A 21541-nucleotide genomic window follows, 5' to 3' on the forward strand; every position below is an offset into this window, starting at 1 on the left:
CTGCCTCCACGTGCCCTGTAGCAAAGCCCAGCGTTTCCTTCTGGCTGCTTCTCTTCTGGGTGCCAGTTGCATCATTTGTGGTCTGTCTCCTCCATGGCTTTTGCCTCCTCCTGACTTTGGCCCATGGTGACCTCTGGTCTCTTTCTACATCTCCCTCCACCCTCAGAAGTAGTTTCTGCTATCATCCTTGTTTTATTGCCAGGAGACAGATCAAGGTATGTGACTTGCTCCAGGTCACACAGAAGGTCAAAGCCAGGCATTCAGGCTCCAGGGCTGTTTTCTTCACCTAGATGATGCTAAGCTGCACCTCCCAGGTGTGCTGCCGCTGTGGCTTCTGCCACCACCCTCAGACCTGGCTGTGCCATCTTGTGGGTATATCCACCTGACCTTGATAGGCCACTGCTGGGGCATCTGCAGGTGCCCAAGACTGGCTGGGTGTGCTGAGAAGAGAGGTGGGGAGGGCTCAGTAAGCTCAGCTGCTCACCCCCATGTGCCCTGAGCCACGTGGGATCCCTGGGGTCATCCCAGCCTGCTGGGCCATGGTGCAGGATGGAGGGGCTTCCTGAGATTCCCTATACCTGTGCGGGGTTCTCCACACCATTGTCATACCAGTAGCAAGTACCCCTGGACTAATGCTTTCATTTCAAGATAAGCCTTTGAGCAGGATACATGTTCCAGGTACAACTTTTCTGACCTCAGGGTGACAAAGGTGTTTGTTGCCTGGATACCCAGAGATTGGGGCATTGGGGGTGCTCATCAAGATGGCTCTGCCTATAAAGGTTCAGAAAGGTGGCCTTTCTGCCACCTTGGCTTCTCTCTGCCAGCTATTCCCCTCTGCACCAGCCAGGCTGCACAGGCCACTGAGATTTCTGCTTCCAAGTCCTACTGGAACAAAGCTGTGGTGGCAGCCTCAGCCAACATCACACGGCCTTTCACTCTTAGCCCCCACGAGCCATTGACATGTCCTGCTGTGTCTGTTAGTTCAAAGTTCCGAGGAAGAGGGAGACCCCAGCCATGTGTGCATGGAACACTGCCCTTTCACTTGGCAGGGTGTGGCAAGCAGGTCAGGCAATGATAGTTGTCCCTAGTTTAATATCACTATCTCCACTCCATAGAAGGGAAAGCTAGGATGGAGAGAGGTCAAGTAACCTGCCTAAGGTCACACAGCCAGTTGGGGACAGAACTGTGATTAGAATTCAGGGCCACCAGACCCTGTAGTCTCTTTCATGGGAGGTTGAGAGTCCCAGGCCTAAACTCACCTCCTCTCCTTTCCTCCACTGGTCTGTTCAGTTCTCCCAGGCCTCTCTATGCCTGGTTCCGTCTCTCATTTCTGGAAGGGTAACACCTCAATATCCTACTTCCCACCCAGCCAGGCAGAGGAGCAAGCCACAAAAACTACCGAAGTGTGTATTTGAATCTGGCCTGTTTGCCAGTCACTGCACTGAGCTGCTTTATGTGGAATTTCTTCTTTGATTTTCAAAATGACCTTATGAACTAAGTACCATTAAAAAAACCCTCCATTCTGGGGCACCTGGGTGGCTCAGTCGGTTAAGCATCCAACTCTTGATTTCAGCTCAGGTCATGATCTTGGGGTCATGAGACAGCCTTGCATTGAGCTCTGTGCTGAGTATGGAGTCTGTTTGGGATTCTCTTTCTCCCCTGCCCCTGGCGCTGCAACCAAACCCTCCATTTTTTCCTGGGGCTGTAAAGTATAGCACGGTGACCATAGTTAAGAATGTCATATTGTATATTTGAAAGTTGCTGAGAGAGTAGATCTTAAAAAGTTCTCATTGTAAGAAAAAGATTATTTTTGTTAACTATGTATGATGATGGATGTTAGCTAGACTTATTGTGGTGGTCATTTTGCAATATATGCAAGTATTGAATCATTATTTCATACACGTGAAACTAATATATGTCAAATTATATCAATAATAAAAATTGACAAGCTTTGAGGCTCGAATTTACAATAGAGTGATTAGAGTTAATAATACTATGTTATATGCTTGAATGTTGCCAAGAGAGTAGATCTTAAATGTTCTCACAACAAAAAAGAAATGGTACTTACGTGACAGGAAGGAGGTGTGTTGGCTTATGCTGTGGTGGTCATCATTTTGCTATGTATAAATGTATCAAATCAATACATTAAATACCCTAAAATTATGGAATGTTGTTTGTCAGATATATCTCTATAAAGCTGGGAAAAAAGGGGTGCCTGGGTGACTCAGTCGGTTAAGTATCTGCAGGGTTGAGCCCCTGCATTGGTCTCCTTGCTCAGAGAGAGTCTACTTCTCTCTCTCCCTCTGCCTCTGACCCTGCCTGTGCTTGCTCACTCACTCTCAAATAAATAAATTTAAAGAAACTTATTTTAAAAAATATTATTTATTTATTTATTTATTTATTTATTTATTTTTGAAGATTTTATTTATTTATTCATGAGAGACATAAAAAGAGAGAGAGGCAGAGACACAGGCAGAGGGAGAAGCAGGCTCCATGCAGGGAGCCCGACTTGGGACTCGATCCCAGGACTCTAGGATCACGCCCTGGACCAAAGGCAGGTGCTAAACCGCTGAGCCACCCAGGGATCCCCTAAAGAAACTTATAAAGCTGGAAAAAAAAAACCAGCATCTCTCCACTTCACAGATGGGAAAGAGATGTAAAAATGTCAAGTAGGTTATTCAGGGTCTCTTAGGGCCAGGATTTGAAGATTACCCGGAGGGAGTGACATCTGAATCTGGAGCCCTCCTGCTCTGGGAGCAGGGGAGTTAAGTAGGTGAAAAGTCCTGGCTGGATTGTAAGGGGGAGTTGTGGGGAGAGGAAGGGTGTTCCTGTTGAGGGAGAGTGCAAAAGCCTGAACTGTCTCCTCTGTGCCCCACCTGGGTGCTGCCAGGTGGGAAGATGCAAACACCCCTTAGGACCACAAGCATCTCAAAGATGAGGGCTCTTCTTACCTGTGTTTGCCCAGCATCCAGCCCATGGTCAGGTGCGTGTTATGGCTCCCAACTATTTCTAGGCTGGGGAACCTTCAGGGGAGGTGCTCAGTGACAAGCAAGAGGAGACAAGCTGGGAAACATTGCTGCACCCCTTCCTGCCAGCACCTTCCCTTGCGCCTGGCAGATGTTCCAGGAAAATGGGCCCTGGGATGCTGCCCTTTGCCTGAGTTTGGATATGGCATCCAAAGATCATTCAGCCAGCGTCTCCCAAACTTTGGGGGGCCGCACATGTCTTCGAATTGCTTGGGAGAGCTCTTCCTGCAGAAAACGTGCATACTGCATCCACGCGATTCCATGTGGAGTGTCCTGGACACCTTCTCCCTGGAAGCCCACCTGGGAGTTTGCCCCACGAGGAACCCGGAACCCTGGCTGGACGCTCTCCCTCCTGACTGTCTGATATGGGCTGGGTCAGATGTCCATTTGGGAAAACTTGCAAGCCCACTCTGCCTCTCCCTGTGCCTGCAGCTAGTTCCTGAACAGTCCATCCTACTTCCGAGGGGTTGTCATCAAACCAGAGGCCCCGAGTCTCCCGGTCCCCAGAGTCCTCCCTTCAGCCAGCTGTGCTCCAGCCCTGCCCCTTCTTTTCTCTTCTGTTTCTGCCAACTGCCTGGGAAAATCCAGAGCATCCAGGATCTCCAGTGGGAACGGCTCCCATTCCTGGCCAGCCCCCGCCCTTCCCCGCCCCTTGCATGTGATCTTCCTTCCTGTCGTCCTATCCAGTCAACTACTTCAGAGCAAGAGTTTTTTTTTAAAAGATTATCACTAGGACTTCTGTTTCCAGTCCTCTCCTGCGTTCATTTTCCTTTCTAGTCTGCTTCGATTGCATCATCTCTACCATTCTCTTGCTAAACTCTAAACTGCCTTTCCACTTTGCCCTTTTGCTGCTCCTCCTGAGCCAAACCCCAGCCCTAGATTGCCTGGGGGCAGGAATCCTCTCGAACAGCCCAGTGTTCACCAGGCACGCTTTCTCTCCCCATCTCACGCTTCTGCTCTGAAACCCCCATCCCTCCCTCCCTCACTGGGCTCTTTCTGACTTCTCAGGAACCCCGACACTCTGAAAGAGGACCACAGTCCTTAGGGGGAGTGAGAGGAGGGAAGAGACTGAAGTGAGTGGTCCTCAGCAGTACTCAGGAGAATGCAGTGTGGACATCCCCTCTTCCACGATCCTGAATCCCCCTGTGGACACCTTTCCTTTGGGTTCCTGGAGTCACGGGCTTGGATACCCTGTGTGGGGCTTAGCCCTTTGATCCCTTACCTGTAAAGATGGCAGACTCAACAGAAGGGTGGGGGTGCCCCCACCCCAACTCTGAAGACCCAGCTGCCCTCCATCTAGCCCTGGTCCCTGAGCACATGCCTTTGGGTGACTGGGCCACCCTCCTTCACTTGCACTTTATGGCCCTCATCTGGGCGTGAAGTCAGGGTTAGAAGTCCTGTTGCTCTTCAGGGACTGTTTCCAACCTTTGCCTCTTTCCCCTCCACACCTCAGGCTCAGTTGAGTGGAGAGTCACTTGCTTAGCTCCCTCCAGGGAGATCCCTCCACCTACCTCTGCTCTACCTCCCCCTAGACTTCAGCGTTCCAGGTAGCCCATGCAGCCACCTGCCTTCCCCTTGGACATCTCACAGGGATCTCAGAAGCACTGTGTCCAAAACTCAGTTCTTGATTTTATTTCCCCCTATGTGTTCCCCTGCCCACTTTCCCTCATCTTAGTGCCTATCTGCCCTGGAGTCCCCTTGGTACCTCCCTTCCCCCCTCCCCACTTCCCATCCATCACTGAGCCCTGACCTTTGCCTCCTCAGGGTCTCAGAGATCCAGGTGCCAGTCTTCTCTCTGCTGTGCCCACCTCTCCACATCCCCCCACCCCACCCCGGGGGAGCTCCAGGAGCAGGTGCTCTTTCCTCTAGTCCTGCCCCACCCCATCCCGACTTCATCTACTCCTCTGATCACACCTCTCCCTGCTGAAAACCCATCAGTGGGGCCCTATTGGTGTCAGGCAACAATGTAAACCCTTTATAGGACCTCCAAGGCCCTGCCTTTCCTGGGTGCTCTGTACCTAGACCTTTTGGTTTCTTGCAGTCCCCTGAACTCATCTCTCTTCCTGGAACATGTCACCTGTCCTGCCTGACAGCCACCACCACTGTGCCTGGGAGTGGTCAGTGATTACCCCTGTAAGGGGCATACTGGGCACACATGGAGGAAGCGAGAAGCCAGAGCTTGGGGCTGCCCTCAGCTCCTCACCTGGCAGGTGAGATGGTACACATAGGAGACCAGGAGCAAGGGTGAGATGTATGCATAAACCTTCAAGTGAGGCCTTCCCCACAGGGACACTGGTGAAGGCATGATTCTTCTGCCTAGGCCAATCCAGAGACCTCTCCCAACGTCATCACTGTCTTCGTTGGTGTCATCATCATCCCTACCACCAGCAGATTACCACATCTAGTGTTCATTGAACATCAGGCATGTGACCCGCTTTACACATTTTACCTTAGTAGTCCTCACCATTGTCCTGAGACTCAGCAAAGGGTAATCACCTCTTTGGGATGTGTTAATGGGCTGAATTGTGTCCCCCTAAAATTCATATGTTGAGATTCTCACCCCTGTCCTCAGAATGTGATTGTACTTGGAGAGGGGGCCTTTAAAAAAAAAAAAGATTTATTTATTTATTTATTCAGAGAGAGAGAGAGAGAAAGAGGCAGAGACACAGGCAGAGGGAGAAGCAGGCTCCATGCAGGGAGCCCGATGTGGGACTCGATCCCAGGTCTCCAGGATCACACCCCAGGCTGCAGGCAGCGCCAAACCACTGAGCCACCGGGGCTACCTTAAAAGAAGTCCAGTTTTTTTTTTTTTTAAAGATTTTATTTATTCATTGGAGACACAGAGAGAGAGAGAGAGGCAGAGACACAGGCAGAGGGAGAAGCAGGCTCCATGCAGGGAGCCCGACATGGGACTGGATCCAGGGTCTCCAGGATCAGGATCTGGGCTGAAGGCGGGGCTGAACTGCTTAGCCACCTGGGCTGCCTGAGAGGGGGCCTTTAAAGTTGCCATCAAGGTCAAAGGAGGTCAAATGAGTGGGTCCTAATCCAATATGGCTGGTGTTGTTACAAGAAGAGTGATGAGAACAAGATAGGCACAGAGGGAAGACCGTGTGGAGAGAGACAGGGTGGATAGCCATCTGCAAGCAAAGAGAGAGGTGTCAGAAGAAACCAGCCCTGCTGATGCCTTGATCTTGGCCTTCCAGCGTCCAGAACTATGAGCAGAGAAATTTCTGTTGCAGCTGCCCAGCCTATGGTACCTACTATAGCAGCCGGAACAAACATACAAGATCTGAGGGCTGAGAGAGACCTCAGAAGTCATCCCATGCTTGACCCACTTCTTTTTGCTAAAGGAGAGATGAGCCCAGAGAGAGGGGATGTGCAAGGCTATAAAACAAATCAAAGACAGGACGCCCAGCCCAAGACTCTTCAGGATGCCAGGGCTGAGGTGCTGGGGCACGTGGATCTGGAGGAGGAGGGGACAGTGACACCCTCCTGGGGGCAGGGCAGGAACAGTGTTCAGTAGTCACCCTTCATCCTGGGACTCAGTTATCTGACGTCAGCTGTGGGGGTAGCAGGTGATAACTCTTGCGTATTGTCACAAGATACTAGTATAAGGCTACCTCCGGTGCCCACCTCATTGACTTCACTCTATCTCGTCTTGTAGGTGTGTTCTCATCTCGCATCATGGCCAGCAGGATGGTGTGTACGCTCAATAAGACTGTTGAAGAGAAAAAGACCACATTTGCATACTTTTTACTCCCGCATATTATAGTTGAGTTTATTATTATTAATCTCTTACTGTATGGAATAAATAAACTTTATCCTAGTGTACGTGTATAGGAGAAAACATAGTATGTGTAGGCTTCAGTACTATTGTGGTTTAGGCAGACACTGGGGGTTTTGGAACTGGGGGTCTTGGAGGAAGAAAGGTGGCACCTGGCCACCTGCCGAGAGGTCCCTGAGAAGTCTCTTGACCTGAGAGGGGCAGGTGAGGGCATTGAGGTGAATTCAGAGGAGTGTGGAAAGACGAAAGGCTGGACATAGGAAGAGGGGAGGCTGCTTGACCCTCCCGCAGGACCTTTGAGTTGCCCTGATGGAAGTTGTTACAAGAGCCTGAGAGGAGTTCAGCTCAGTAGGAAGAAGTGGCCAAGAGACGGGTTCCCGCAGGAGGCATGGAAGGTGCCAAAGTGGATCAGCAAATACTCATTTGGCACCCACCTGAGTGCAGGCTCAGTTCTGGGGCCTGAGACCCAGCAGTGATCCAGACAGACCTGGTCCTGAACCTCTCTGAGCTCACCCTTGGCCAAAGGCATGGTTCCACCTGCAATCCTCCCAGAGGCTAAGGAGAGGTTGCCAGGGCTCTGAGAACACTGCCCCAGTGGAAGCTTCAGGAAGGCTGGAGGGCAGAAGGAGGGAGAGTGTAATCACTCTGGGCAGGGAGGGGTCCGGTGCTGAGCCTGCTGGGCTGGAGGAAGTGATGAGCGAATGGCACTGGGCTGGCCTGACCCTGAATGTCCCTGCAGCAGGAGGCTGGTTATCACGGCTGCTCAGACCAGAGCAAAGGCCTCAAACTTTGTCCCGAGAGCGATACAAAGCCACTGGAAGGGTTTAGGTGGGGGAGTGATGCGACTCCCATTTATGTTTTGAAAAGACCAGTCTGGCTGTGGTTGGACAGGAGTGACAACAGAGAGGAGCTGGGAGTGCGGAATGGGAGGAGGGGAAGGAGGACGTGGGGCCTGGCCAGGAGATGGACCGGGGCTGGAAAGCGGTGCTCGCATGTGGGTGTGGGGGCACAGTCGTCAGGCTGCAGAGCTTGGCTGGGCTGGGAATGGTGGAGGCTGGCTGAGGGGTGCTACGGGTGCACCAACGTCACTCACTACATGGAGATCAGGGGTCATGGTTGGGCACATACAGCGTTAGGTTCCTGAAGACATACAAGGGGCCTGGAGAAGCAGGTGGATAGACTGGTCTGGAACCCATGAGGAAGATCTAAGCAGAAGGCTTAACTTGAGAATTAGGCCCAGGTCGTGGGAGTGGATGTAGCTACTCAAGAAATATATATACAGAAAGAGGAGGAGAAGCCTGAAACAGAGCTCTGAGAAATACCCACACCTACGGAATAATCATCAGAGGAGGCGCTTCTTTGAGCTTTCTTTTTTTTTTTAATTTTATTTATTTATTCATGAGAGACCTAGAGAGAGAGAGAGAGAGAGAGAGAGAGAGAGAGGCAGAGACACAGGCAGAGGGAGAAGCAGGCTCCATGCAGGGAGCCCGACGTGGGACTCCATCTCGGCCCTGGGCTGAAGGCGGCCCTAAACCACTGAGTCACCCGGCTTGCCCCTTCTTTGAGCTTTCTTGTCTGTAAAATGGGTACAGCCGGGGCCCCCCCAAGTCCCTCACACCTCTCAGTGAGGCTGGTGCCAGGTCCGCTGCCTCTGATGGAGGGAGTCTGACTTTGACCATCTTTGGGGAGCTGGACTCCGGGCTCGTGGGTGGTGGCTGGGGCAACGCCGCCCCCTCGCGGCCGGCCCTGCGGGTGCAGCCGGTGGGTGTGACCCGAGCTCAGCGCGGCCGGGGCACCCCACCCCACCTCTGCCCAGGTCGGCCCCTAGTCCTTGGCTGACTTTGGCAGCCTGGCAGCCGGCCTCCAGCTGTGTGTACCTAAGAGTGGCCCTTTGTTTTTGGCCTACGCTAGCTTCACCGGTGGGTGTATCTCTGTCCTGCTGGCTTGGGCTGTCTGTCCTTGTGTCTGTGATCACCGCCTCCTGTCTCTGCAGACTTACCCTCAGTGTCCACCTCACTTTCTGCCCGGGTCTCTGTTTCGCCTTCTCTTCTGTCTCTGACTCGCTCCTTGCCGCCCTCCACTGTCCCTGTGTCCTGGAGCTGGGGTCACAGCTGCCCTCCCCCTCTAGCGTTGGACTGATTCTTGAGAAGACTGGGCTTTTCAGTTTTTTCCATGATGAGTCAGGAACTCCTGGAGGGATAATGGCTCAGGCCCCACCCAGTAGTGACCTCAGAGAGGATGCAGGAGGTCAGAGAAGCCTTTGGCCAGGCTGGAGACTGTGACAGGATTTTCCAAAATATGCTCATGAGGCCGCCTGGGGCTGAGTACATTCCAGTGGACATCTGAGAAGAAGAATGAGTGAGTTGGCTGGCCACCAGCGCGGGGCTGTGCTGTGGGGGCTGTTCTGGCTGCTGTCTGCGTGAAGGCTTTCATATTCTCCTTAATACTCCCCAGGCTTTCTGCTGCCTCAGGGCCTTTGCACAAGCTGGTTTTCCCTTCTTGGAAGTCTTCCCCTAGGCCTCATCTTAGAAACTACTTTTTCTAGGAAGTCTTCCCTGATTTGCACTGTCTGCGATGGGGCCTTCGTCTGGGCTGGGAGGCAGCACGCTCTACTTGGTTAATACTACCCGGTGGCAGTTCCTCCCTGACTTGGGTAGCTCTTGCTATATCATCAGTGTTTGGCCCTTCTCGGCTCTCTGTAAGTACTTGTTGAAAGAACATTCTGGAGTTCCACCTGGTCCCACCAAATATCTCCTCCCTGAAGCCTCTCCTTCTCTCTCTGTGCTCCCACAGCTCCTAGGATAGTGCTGTCCAATACAGCAGCCAGTGGTTAGTTCTATGTGACTATTTACATTTTAATAAGTACATTTAAGTAAAATTAAAAATTCAGTCCTTAGCCACACTTGCCACGTTTTAAATGCTCAGTGTCCACTGTGGCTGGGAGGCTATAGACATGTCAGGCAGTGCAGATAGAGAACATTAGGTTGTGACAAAGTTCTATTCGTCAGCACTGTCTTGGAATAGTCTTTGGAAGCTGCTCCTTTTCTGAGATTTTTTCCTACCCTGAGAGGGAAAAGGACCATAATGGGTCCCCCTCAGGATCCCCAAGGCCTGGCACTGTCAGGTAATATACATTTTTGGATGGATGGATGGATGGATGGATGGATGGTGGCTTGGCCCATTGGGGTCCCGGGGACCTGAGCAGGGGACAGAGGGGTGCAGAGCTGCCTCTGAGCTGGCCAGGGGAGCTGGCTGTTGGTCTGTAGAGATGTTGCTCTGCTCCAGGTTCTGCAAACAAACAGAGGGCCATTGGTGCCTCTCAGCCTGAAAACCTGAACTTGTGAGTGGTTTTTCAGGGACTTGGAGGTTCCTGCATGTAGGGTGTTGGCCCGCAGGCCAGACTAGGAGGTCTCATGTTTTGGGGAGAGCTCCGAGCTGAGCTGTAGGTGGAAATAGCCAAGTTGGTTGACAGTGAATGAACTGTGGAAGGGGTTCCAGTCCTCAGGGGCTACCCTTTTGCAGAACTGAGCCCCAGGAGAGAGCCCTGGGAGAGGGCAGGGGCAGCTGCAAGGTGAGAGTCCAGCCCAGCCCAGGGCAGGGAGGAGTTGAGGCAGATCTCACCAGCAGTTTGGCTTGGACAGTCATGATAGTTGAGGTCAGAGCAGGGATCTGACCCAGCAAGAGCAGGGGCAGGGGGAGGGGCAGGAGCTCATTGAGGGCCTCTGTTCTGTCCCAGTGAGCTCCTCTCCACTCAGTACCCTAGAAGGCTCCGGCAACAGTCCTGTCTAATTTGGGCTGCTCTCAGGTGAAAGGGACCTGAGAACCCCTGGGCGGGAGAGAGGGAGGTCAGGCCCACCACAGACACAGACACAGACACATGCACACGCACACATCTATACAAATGTGCAGACCCACTCTCATTCTTACAGACATAATGACAAATGCTCACATGTGCATATGCTTATAGACACATACACACACTCACACTCAAATACTACCCCCTACCCCCAGTGCCTTTAAGTGCTCGCTGGATACTTGTCATTTCGTCTGACGAGCTTGGGACTGGCCTCCAGGAGACAGGACAGGGTGAGGATCGGCACTCGCATCTGAGTGAAGAGCCAGCCAGCAGTCTGAGGCCCCAGGGATGCAGCAGGAATTGGAGGAGCCCTTGCCAGCCTGCAGCAGGCACAGAGCTCCCAGGGGGCAGAACTGAGTCAGGCCTTGGAATTTGGTGGCTTTCTGGGGAGGGTGGTAGGAGTTTTACTGTGCATAGACACTTGCCAGGAACACTGGGGAGGAGGGGGATGTGGCCGGCCCACATGCCAGGTAGCAGCTTCTCCCAACCCCGACTTGTTCTGGCTGTTCCTTTTAGGCTCTTCCCCCCACCCCCTGGTTTCTCAGCATCTCTGTGCCCTAGATGTTCCAGGAAAATCTCCTGTCTGGCCTCTGGCCCAGAAACAGGCCCCGGGAGGTGGTGGGGGCAGGGCTGTCAGTTCATCCTCTGTCTGTTGGCTCCTCTGGGCTGGCAGCCTGGGGAGGGGGTGGAACTACCTGTGGGCAGCCCAGGACTGTGGAGGAGGGGTGGAGTGGGGAGGGTGAGGACCAGGGGCACTTAGAGTTTGAGCCCTTTCTGGGGGTGTGGCTGTGTCTTAAGGTGGCTGTGCGGCATGAAGCAGGCCAGAGGGACAGCTTTCCTGAGGTTCATGCGTGGGTTGTGGGTCTGCTGGGAGCCTGGACTTGTGCCAGGACCAGGGACTTCCCCAGGTAGGGAGGGGGTTGGGGCCAGCACTCAAAACTTGGAGCTCCAGAATATATCCCAGGGAAGGGTAAAGGAAATACTTGAAGGGTGACCTCTGGTGCATATGAGGGCAAGGGGCCCACCCCCCTTATTTTTTGATGGGTCCCAAAATGGGTCCAGCCAGCTGGTAGGTCCAGGGAGCTGGACCTCCTGTGAAGGCTGAAACCTGCCGTTGTCTGGCCGTGTGACTCTGAGGGTTGGGGTTAGCTTCTTGCTTTGCTAGGAAGCTCTGTTGAGAAGTGAGTGGACCATTTATAACTGAGGGGGGCTATGCAGGGTTGGGGGGCACATGATGGGTGGGAGCTCTGGAACCGACAGTGAACCCAGTGGTGGACTCTAGCCCAGGGCCCCTTGGACACGCCTGAGGCTACTGCCTCCAAATTGAAGGCTGGCTCCGGCACTGAGGCTGGAAGCCCACGGCGGGGCAGGACAGGGCCAGAGTGCCCTCTGAGTCCCAGCTCCAAATCCCTCATTCACCAATAGCTGAGAGAACTCTGTGGAGAGGCATGGGTTTTGGCCCTGGGGAGGGGACTTCAGGTCCCAGCTGGGGACATGGTCCTGTCCCCGGCTTCTCTGGGCCTCAGCATCCTTGTCTGTGAGGAGTGGGGTGCCAATGCCGTGTGGGGCATCTGTGAACCCATGTGTGGAAGTGCCTAGCACATAGGGTAAGCTCCCCTCCTCCTGTGTTCCCCCCAGGCTGTCCTGGAACTTTCCAGACTAGGTAAACAAGGACTGTAGGAGTGCTTCCTCTGGCTGGCACAGCCCATGGAGACTTTGGGAGACACAGCTTTGCACGCCTACCCCCCTCCTATGTCTGAATCACAGGCAGGCTCACCTGGCCAGCTGTGGCCCAGGGAGTCACCACTTGCCACCCGTATGGCTGTGTGCTCTCCTTCACCTGTGGTGGCCACCTGGGTGCCAAGATTTTCGACCAGGGGTCAGGAGCAGTTTCTGTGGTCTCCCTGACACCCAGCCAGCCAGGGGCTGCAGAGCCCATAGAACAGTGCCTGTGTCTGTGCAAGGAAATTGTCTCCTGGAGGAGATTTGAGCCTTGTGGGGTGGAGAATGTCAGGTGAAGTACCCGTCTATGCTCGTGGGTAGGTGGAGCATTCCCAGTCGGCCTCCATGCCCAGGAGGGAAGGCATCACGTAAGCTCTCCTGCCTTCCCACCCTCAAGTCCCACTGTTTGAGAGTCTCCCTGTTGGAATAAGCGCTGGCTTCTCTTAGCAGCACCTTGATGTTGGTCCTGAGGTGGTGGTCACATGCCACCCGCTCATTTTCTAGATGAGGAGACCAAGGCCCAGGGGGACACTGTGGGGGTGGGGGTGGGAGAACAGAGCAATTAATTCAGCAAATGCATGTTGAGCACTCCCTGTGCACCAGGTGTCACCAGCCACGTGCCAGGCACTGGTGGGTCCTGGGATCTGGGTTGGGGAAGCCTTAGGCTTGCCCTGGACGAGGGCACGTGGCTGTATCAGAATGTCCCAGTGGAAGGCCTGGGTGGCTCAGTGGTTGAGCATCTGCCTCCAGCTCAGGGTGTGGTCCTGGGGTCCTGGGATCCAGTCCCGCATTGGGCTCCCCTTGGGGAGCCTGCTTCTCCCTCTGCCTATGTCTCTGCCTCTCTCTCTCTCTGTCTCTCATGAAGAAATAAATAAAATCTTTAAAAAAAAAAAAAAAAAAAAGAACATCCCAGGACCTGGAGCTTCGGAGGGCTGAGTGGAGGGAGTGAGGCAGGAAGAAGAGGCTGGCCTAGGCTGTGGATTCCCAGGATGGCGGCAGCTCTCCCAGGTCAGCCTGTTGTCCCACCTCGGGGCTGTGACACCTGGGGTGGGAGACAGCCTCTTGAGCAGCCTTCCTGTTTGTGTCTGTGTGTGTGTTTAATATTTTATTTATTTATTCATGAGAGAGAGAGAGAGAGAGAGAGGCAGAGACACAGGCAGAGGGAGAAGCAGGCTCCCTGCGAGGAGCCCGATGTAGAACTTGATCCCAGGACCCGGGATCACAACCTGGGCCAAAGGCAGATGCTCAACCACTGAGCCACCCAGGTGCCCCGTGTTTGTTTGTGTTTTTAAAATCTGCTATGAAGTGATTGCATAGCACGGAATCCGTAGGGTTGTTACGAGTTCATATATGAAGTGTTGAGAATAGTGTCTGATATACAGTAAGTGCCACGTAAGTGCTTGCCATTATCATTGTGGCAGCTGCTTCCCTGGGCTTTGGTGCCTTTGGTTTGGTGCATTGATCAGATACCTTCCTCCCTGGAAAGTGGCTGGAGAGGAACAGCTGTGGAGGAGACTGAGGTTGGAGCAGGGTGGGGGGGGGGGGCAGTTGCTTGCTCTCTGTCCTCTGCCCAGACTTGGGCAAAGGGAAAACTGGTCAGGACCCAGCCATAGTCTGGCCAGGATTGGCCACTGCCTCTGGGGACACAGAGCTGCCTGGGCTGGGGAAGAATGGGCCTGCGAATGGGATGGGGAGCCCCAGTGATTCTTTTGAAGTTACAAAAGCATCTATGCTCCATGCTAGAAGTTTTAAGAAACATATAAAATAAGCAATGAAAGTCCCTCTCTAAAACACTTTCAACCCCTTAACCGCCCTCAACTCCTTTTCCAAAACCTACTCCTCAAGATTAAGCACCACTAACAATCTACCCCGCATCCTTTCTAGACCTTTTATGTTTGATAATAATGTAAATATGCTCACATAAATACCCTTTTTGTTTACAACAACAAAAAAGGGAAGACGGTTACCTAATGTCACACATTATTCTGCAGCCTGACTTTTCCCACTTCACGAAGCATCTTAGAAATCCTGCCATGTCACACATATGGGCTCCTCCGTTGTCTTTACTGCGGCTAAGACTTCACAGCGTAGCTAACCAGGATTTATTTCACCATTTCTCCCGTAATGGACATTCTGGTGGTTTCCAATTTTTTGCTATTACTAATAGTGCTGCCTGAAACATCCATGTACATACATCTTGTGTCTGCCTGCAAGTTTTTCTGAGGCTAAATTCCCTAAGAGGAATTGCAGAGTGGAAGGGAATGTGCATTTAAAATCACCAGGGTGAACAGGTGGGCATCTTTAGGGTTTCCTCTTGCAAACACCCATGTGTGTACCTGCCTGTTCAGGGACCAGAGCCCTGTCGTGTGGGGAGCTCGGTGCCTGTAACCCACGTCCCCATGCTGTCTCAAGGCTGGGGGAACCTAGCACACTTACTGCCCTCTGCCTCCCTCACGGGAGGCCTCAGCGCTGCCCCACTCTCTTACTAAATGTTCCCAGTCCATTCATTTCCTCTCTCTCTCTCTTTCTCTCTCTTCTACAATCGTTCTGTACCTTCACTCTTGCTGGAGCCTCCCTCTTCACTCTTGGCTAATGACCTCATTTCCCAGGTCTCTGAGAGAAGAGAAGCCACCAGGAGAGAATGTTCACGATTGCCTGCACCTGCCCACCTGCCCGCCTGCATCAGTGCCAGCGTCTCCTATCTCTTTCCTGGGCTAGGGCAGCCCTTCTCATCTACACAACCAGATCTTTAAAGAAAAAAATTATTACCGAGATATAATTACAAAGCATAAAATCCACCCTTTTAAAATGTGCAATTCAGCGGTTTGTAGCGTAGTCACAGAGTCCTGTAACCATCACCCCTACCTAATTCCAGAACATCCCAAGTGCAATAGCAGCCACTCCCCGCTCTCCGTCTCCGCAGCCCGTGGCAAACACCAATCTACTGTCTGCGTGGGGAAGCCTGGTCTCTGCGAAGTCACCTGCTCTGGACATTTCACATAAACAGTCATACAAGATGTAGCCTTTGGTATTTGGCTTCTTTCACTGAGCATCACGTTGCCGAGGTGCCTCCCTGCCGTAGCCCTGTACTGGTACTTCTTTCCTTTTTCTGAGCAAATGCTGTTCCATGGTGTGGATAAGACGGTGTTTTGTCTGTCCCCTTGTTAGGTGATGGACGGTTGGGTTACCACTTTTTGGCGTGAACAGTGTTGCTATGAACATCTGTGTACACCTTTTCGTGTGGCCATATGTCTTTCTCTCTCTTGGGTATACCTGGGAGTTGGAATTGCCAGGCGTATGCTAACTCCGTGTTTAACTTCCTAAGGAAACCACCCAACTGCTTTCCAAAGTGGCTGCACCATTTTTTTTTTTATTTTTAAAGGCTTGCCTTAAAAAAAAAAAAGATTTATTTATTTTATTAATTTATGATAGACATAGAGAGAGAGAGAGAGAGAGGCAGAGACACAGGAGGAGGGAGAAGCAGGCTCCATGCAGGGAGCCCGACGTGGGACTCGATCCCAGGACTCCAGGATCGCGCCCTGGGCCAAAGGCAGGCGCTAAACTGCTGAGCCACCCAGGGATCCGCGACTGCACCATTTTATATGCCCCCCAGCAGCATACAAGGGGTTCGATTTCTCCAGGTCCTCACCCACACGTGTTACTGTGTTTTTGATTCTAGCCATTGTGGGGCAGGGGAGGGGAGGCAGATGCGAAGTGCTATCTCATTGGCATGAACAACTGGATCTCATTCCTTTTCACCTGCTCGAGGACAGTGCTCTCGTGACTCATCCCTATCTCTCTTCCCATAGCTTTTCCCCTTTCTCCCCAGTTACGCCCGTCGCTGTCAAGCAAATTCTTATTTTTCTCACCTTAAAAAAAAAACTCAGGGTGGCTCAGTTGGTTTAGCATCTGCCTTTGGCTCAGGTCATGATCTCAGGGTCCTGGGATGGAGCCCAGATTGAGCTCCCTGCTCAGTGTGGAGTCTGCTTCTCCCTCTCCCTCTGCTACTCCCCTGGCTTGTGCCCTCTTTCTCCCTTTCTCTGAAACATAAATCCTTGAAAAACCCAACCAAACCTCTTGACCCCATCTCTTCTCCAACTACCTTTAAAAGAATTTAAATATTTTATTTATTATTTATTTGGGAGACAGTGCACATGAGCAGAGGACAGAGGGAGGGGAGAGGGAGAAGCAGGCTCCCTGTTGGGCAGGGAGCCTGTTGCGGGGCTCTATCCCAGGACCCCAGGATCATGACCTGAGCTGAAGGCAGACACATAACCGACCACCCACTAAGCCACCCAGTTGCCCCTCCAGCTACATTTTCATCTCTTGCCTCCCTTTTATAAAAAAACAAAACAAAACAAAACAAAACAAAACACCACCAAAAGATTGTCTCAGCTTGTTCCCGGTTTCTCTCCTTTCATTCCTGCTTGTACTTCCTCCTAGAGGCTTTTGTCCCCACCCTGTCACCAGAACCATTCCTCTCAGGGTCACTGTTGCTCTCTGCGTTACAGAAGCCAGTAGACTGTCCTCAGCCCTGACTTGATGATCAGCAGCTTTTGACATGGTGGCTCACTCCATCCTCTTTCTTGATGTGGGTTCTGGTACACCAGCCTTCCCGGAGGACCCCCTTCGCTGCCTCGGCCTCCTCCCTCCTCTTCCCCCTCCTCACTCTCTTGTGCTTTCCTGGAGCACTTCCCGATGATTCTGAGAAGCTGAGGGCTCCCTGGCTCTGTCCCTGGTCCCTTCCCTTTTCTTTCTACCCACCTGGATCTCATCCAGTCTTATGGCTTTAAATGTCACCCAAATGCTGATGACTTTCAGATTACAGCTCTAGGCAGCCCCCCTGCCCCCACCCAGCTCCAAACCCCTTCATCCCACCCCCTGTTAATAGGCAGCTCTGACCTGGCAAGTACTGAACTCCCGGTTCCTCCCACCAAGTCCACCAATTCCAAGTCTCAGTAAGGACAGCACTGGTCTCTCTGTGGTTTAGGTCAGACCCTTGGATCAACCTTGCCTCCTCTTTTTCTCACATCCCAGCAATTCTTGCCGCTCCTCCCCACCCATTGCCTCATGTTCCCCCTGGGGACCAAGCTGCCACCATCTCCCGCTTGGGGCTTATAGAGGCCTCTTCACAGTGTCCTTGTTTCCACCCATGGTTGCTCACCCAGAGAGATCCTTTTAAAGTTTTGTTTATTTATTTGAGGGAGGGAGAGAGGGAGGAGGAGGAGGAGGAGGAGAAGGAGGAGGAGGAGGAGAGAGAGCTAGAGCACAGGAGGAGGGGGAGAGGGAGAGAGAGAAAATCTCAAGCAGACTCCCTGCTGAGTACAGGGCCTGATGTGGGGCTCCATCTCACGACCCTGGGATCATGACCTGAGCCAGAATCAGCAGTTGGAGGCTTAACCAATTGAGTCGCCCCACCTCCAGGAGCCTCCAGAAGATCTTTTTAAAATGCAAGTTGCATTATGCCAGTCTTCTGCTCAGAACGCTGCAGTGAAGCCCCATTTTGCAGGATCAAAGTCCCTGCAAGTGGCCTCTGAGGTCCTACAGGCTCTGGTCCCGCCTCCTACCACTGTCCTGGCCCCCTCCTTTAATCCTCCCTGGTCCTTTTCTGTTCTTCAGACACAACAGGCACGTGTTGTTTCTTCTGTCTAGAATGTTCCTGCCCAGAAACCCACAGGGCTCTCTCCTCATCTCCTCCCAGACTAGTCTCTGAGATCATGTCTGACCACTCTCCCTACAGTCACAACCCCCAGGGGCACTCCCCACCTGCTTCCTGATTTCTACCAGCCCCCCCAAGCTTCCCCGGGTCACATACTGTATGCTGTATGTGTTGGCCTTATGAATTATTTGTTTCCCTTCTAGACTGTGAGCACCGTAAAGGCAGGGCTTTTCGTCTGTTTTGTTCACTGCTGTATACGCAGCCTCTGAAATAATGCCCGTCACACAGTAGGTGCTGAATAAGCCTTTGTCCAATGGATGACTGGATGGTCTGGAAGTTCTTGCAGACACTGAAGGACGGCCCCTCCCTGCTATGCCATGTGCAGCTAACAGGTGGCACTGTGACCACAGAAATGGCAGGCTCCTCAGCCACTTTTTTTTTTTTTTTTTTTTTTTCCAGAAATGCACTGTTCTAGACGCCCCTGCTTCGGAGGTCGACTGCCGAAAAGTGTGTATGACACAGTATGTGCTTCCAGGCCAGTCTGGTGCCTGTTTCTGGAGGGATTCCAGAGGCCCTGTCATTATTTCTGGGCTGAAGAAGTTGCCCAATCTGCCTTCCCCTTCCAGCTCTAGGCCCAGGCGACGGTGAGGTGTAGGGGCCAGGCAGCCAGCTTTATGGTCACTGGCAACCGGGTGGATTTGGCGAGACCCCGGGGAATCTTTCAGAGCCCTGGCAGAGGGGAGGGCTTCCACCACCTGCCTGCTCCCTGCTCTCACCCATGGGACCTGTTCCACTGTTCCCAGGCACCCTTGTGCACCAGGGTCTGTCCAGCCCTGACCATTGTCTGCAGTCAGAGAGCCCTTCTTTTTCTCCTTGGGAGGTGAGGCAAGCTAAGGCTTCCTAGCCCTGCCTTCCTGCTGCTTCTCACCAACGACATGTAGAGATGTGAGCAAGGACCCTGGACTCAGATCAGGACCCGATCCTGGCTCTGCCATTTGCCAGCTGGGTGATCTTGGCCAAGTGCTGAACCTGTTTGTCACCTGTCCAACGGGAGAGACGTGTCTGCAGGTTAGATGCTTGTCACACACCTGTCTGGTTCTGGGCTGAGGCAGACTGGTGCTCTCAGTAAGCACTGTTCCCACCTTGAAGGCAGGTAGTGGGGGACTGACCCAGCCCCGAAATCAGCCTAGGAGAGAGAGGGCAGGTGGCTCGGCCATTCATTGTTCATTCACTTATTCTAACAGCTGTGCAGTGTGCCTCCCGTATACCTTGGGCTGTATAGGTCATGGGACCAAAAAAATAATTTGCTCCAACATTCAAGGAGCTAAGTATTAGTGGAAGAGACAGGACTATGTGTAAAAAAGTTAAATAACAAATATGAGATGGAGCACAAGAGATGTCAGCAGGCTCTTCACAATGCATTGCCCAGTGAGCAGGACAGACCAGAAATGCTGAGGAACTGAGGCTGTTGTAGTCTGGTGAGGCCATTGAAGGCTTGGGGGTGGCGGGGAGGGGGTGGCAGGCAGACGGAGGCCATGGCTGTGACCCTGGCTTTGGAGGGAACCAGCCTGTGATGATGTCTGCCCTCCCACCTTTACGTCTTCTCCCCATGGCCAGGTCAGGGACCAGTTTCTAGTTTCCATGGGTCAGGCTGGAGGTGTCCTGCTGCCTGCCCAGGGCTGTGACTGGTGTCAGCTGAGGCCACCTGGAGTTGGACGTAGCCCTAACCTACGGTTCTAAGGATGGGGCTGCTGTGGACAGACACAGAGCACAGCAGGATGATGTCCTGAGCAAAGGGCAGCCTGGTCCCACTGAGGCTTGGTGGAGGTGGTGGGGGAGGCGGGGAAGGAGTCACCATGAGGATGGGGAGCTCCTCCCTTGGGGGAGGGTATCCATTATGATACCTCAGATGCTGGAGCTGTTGCCCTCTTGCAGGGAGTGTGACCAGGGGCATGTCCATCCCACAAAGTCCTGTGTAACCTTTAGAAAACAAAACCATTAAGAGCCGGTGAAAGCCGCCCTGTGGAGTGGAGGATGGATGAAAGCAGGGGTCCTGAGCACTGTCTCCTGGGGAGACCTCCACGGCTGCATCTAAGAATCCTGTGGGCCCTCCCCTTCCCCAACACATACCCAAGGCAGGAAGCCTTTGTACCCTGGGGTTAGCATTTCGGAGGGCAGAAATAGTTACACCGGCATCCAGCCCTTCCTCCTGTCTCAGAACCTGTGGTCCTCCATCCCTGCCAACGGCCAAGTCCAGCCTGTACCCGGCTTTCTATGCCAGACCATGGACTTGCTGCCACCGACCTTCTTCCTACCTTCCCCCTCCCTTATCCAGGTGCTGGCGGTGTCCCTGAGGCAATAGTGGAAGCACCAGGGAAGGAGCCAGGAGCCCTGCTGTCCCCTCGCTGACCTCCAGGCCCCTGCACCTGTCACAGCTCTCTTCCCAGAGCATCTGGGCTCCGTGGTTCCCTCCTGCTGGGGAGGCTGCCCTCCACGTGGGCACAGAGGCTGCCCTGGGCCTGGAGCGCCGGCTGCCGCTGCCCCTCTCCCTGCCAGCCTGGGCCTGGAGCTGCTGCCCTGCCCAGCTGCCTGCCTGGCACAGAAGAGCTCGCCGGACCCTCTGGGGCAGCGGCGGGAGGTGAGTCTGTTTACTCCACCGCCCCACTCTCCCATGACACAAAGCGGAGCACTCACTTAGATTAATTAATCTGCTGCCCAGCCTGCTCCTCCGACCCATCTTTTATTCATGGACACGCAGCGTTCTTCGCTTTACCAGGACATGGGCATCAATATTTTATCCTGGCTTCGCTTGCCAGCTCCCCACTCCCTCCTTCCCGTTTCCTGGGGGCTCTAGGACCCTGAAGGCTGGGCATGCTGGTCTAGCCCAGGGCAGCAGCACGGTTGCCCCTGCTGCATCTCAGGCCCCTTACCTGCCCCTGTGCCAGTGGCGTGGTTGGCAGAGTCAGGCCTGACCCAGAAGCATCTCGGAGCCAGTGAGCTGGAGGGGTAGAGGAATCAGAGGGCCGAGCCCAGAGCGAGCATCTGGCCTCAGCATTCTGAAGGGCGGAAGTACATAAGCCCTGGGAGGGTGTGTGGCTCTGCAGCTGGCACAGCAGACCTGTTAGCGTATTTTCTGGGTAACAAATTTGTCGCCAGGATGGGAGATGAAGGTTGTGTGGGGCCAGGCATAGATCTGGTCACATAGGAAGTGCTCATTTTTCTTCCCCTTTTAGACCAGGCCATCTTAGTCATTTTTCATTTTTTTCCATCTACCTGCCACCCGCCCCCCTTTCCCCTGCCTCAGCAGTTGAACGAAAGACTATTTGAAGGAACAAAGTGGTGCCGGTGATCAGGAGCACTGGTGCACCTCGCAGCCAGCTTGTAGTCCTTCTTGCTTCATTGGCTCAGGGCTCTCCAGGCTGGCAAGGAGGCACTCAGGACTGTGGGGGCTGAACTTCCCATCTGGAGGGGCCCTAAACCAGGATCCCAGCCTG

At 53.2% G+C, this 21541-nt stretch overlaps 1 long non-coding RNA gene across 10 annotated transcripts in view; it reads left to right on the forward strand.

Moving 5' to 3' along the window:
- Window positions 1-21541, forward strand: part of LOC144311400 (uncharacterized) — a 167563-nt gene that overhangs the window by 91540 nt on the left and 54482 nt on the right. For 6 of the 10 annotated variants that reach the window (XR_013376936.1, XR_013376935.1, XR_013376939.1 and 3 more), the window contains 3 exons: window positions 6691-6797; window positions 18507-19115; window positions 20383-20685. The exons of 1 other annotated variant lie outside the window; for it this stretch is intronic. This is a non-coding gene — a long non-coding RNA (uncharacterized LOC144311400). The remainder of the gene's footprint in view (window positions 1-6690; window positions 6798-18506; window positions 19116-20382; window positions 20686-21541) is intronic. 3 more of the 10 variants (XR_013376937.1, XR_013376940.1, XR_013376942.1) reach the window with 3 other exon arrangements.

Source organism: Canis aureus, chromosome 3, assembly GCF_053574225.1.
Source record: "Canis aureus isolate CA01 chromosome 3, VMU_Caureus_v.1.0, whole genome shotgun sequence".
In the NCBI taxonomy this organism is placed as follows: Eukaryota; Metazoa; Chordata; class Mammalia; order Carnivora; family Canidae; genus Canis; species Canis aureus.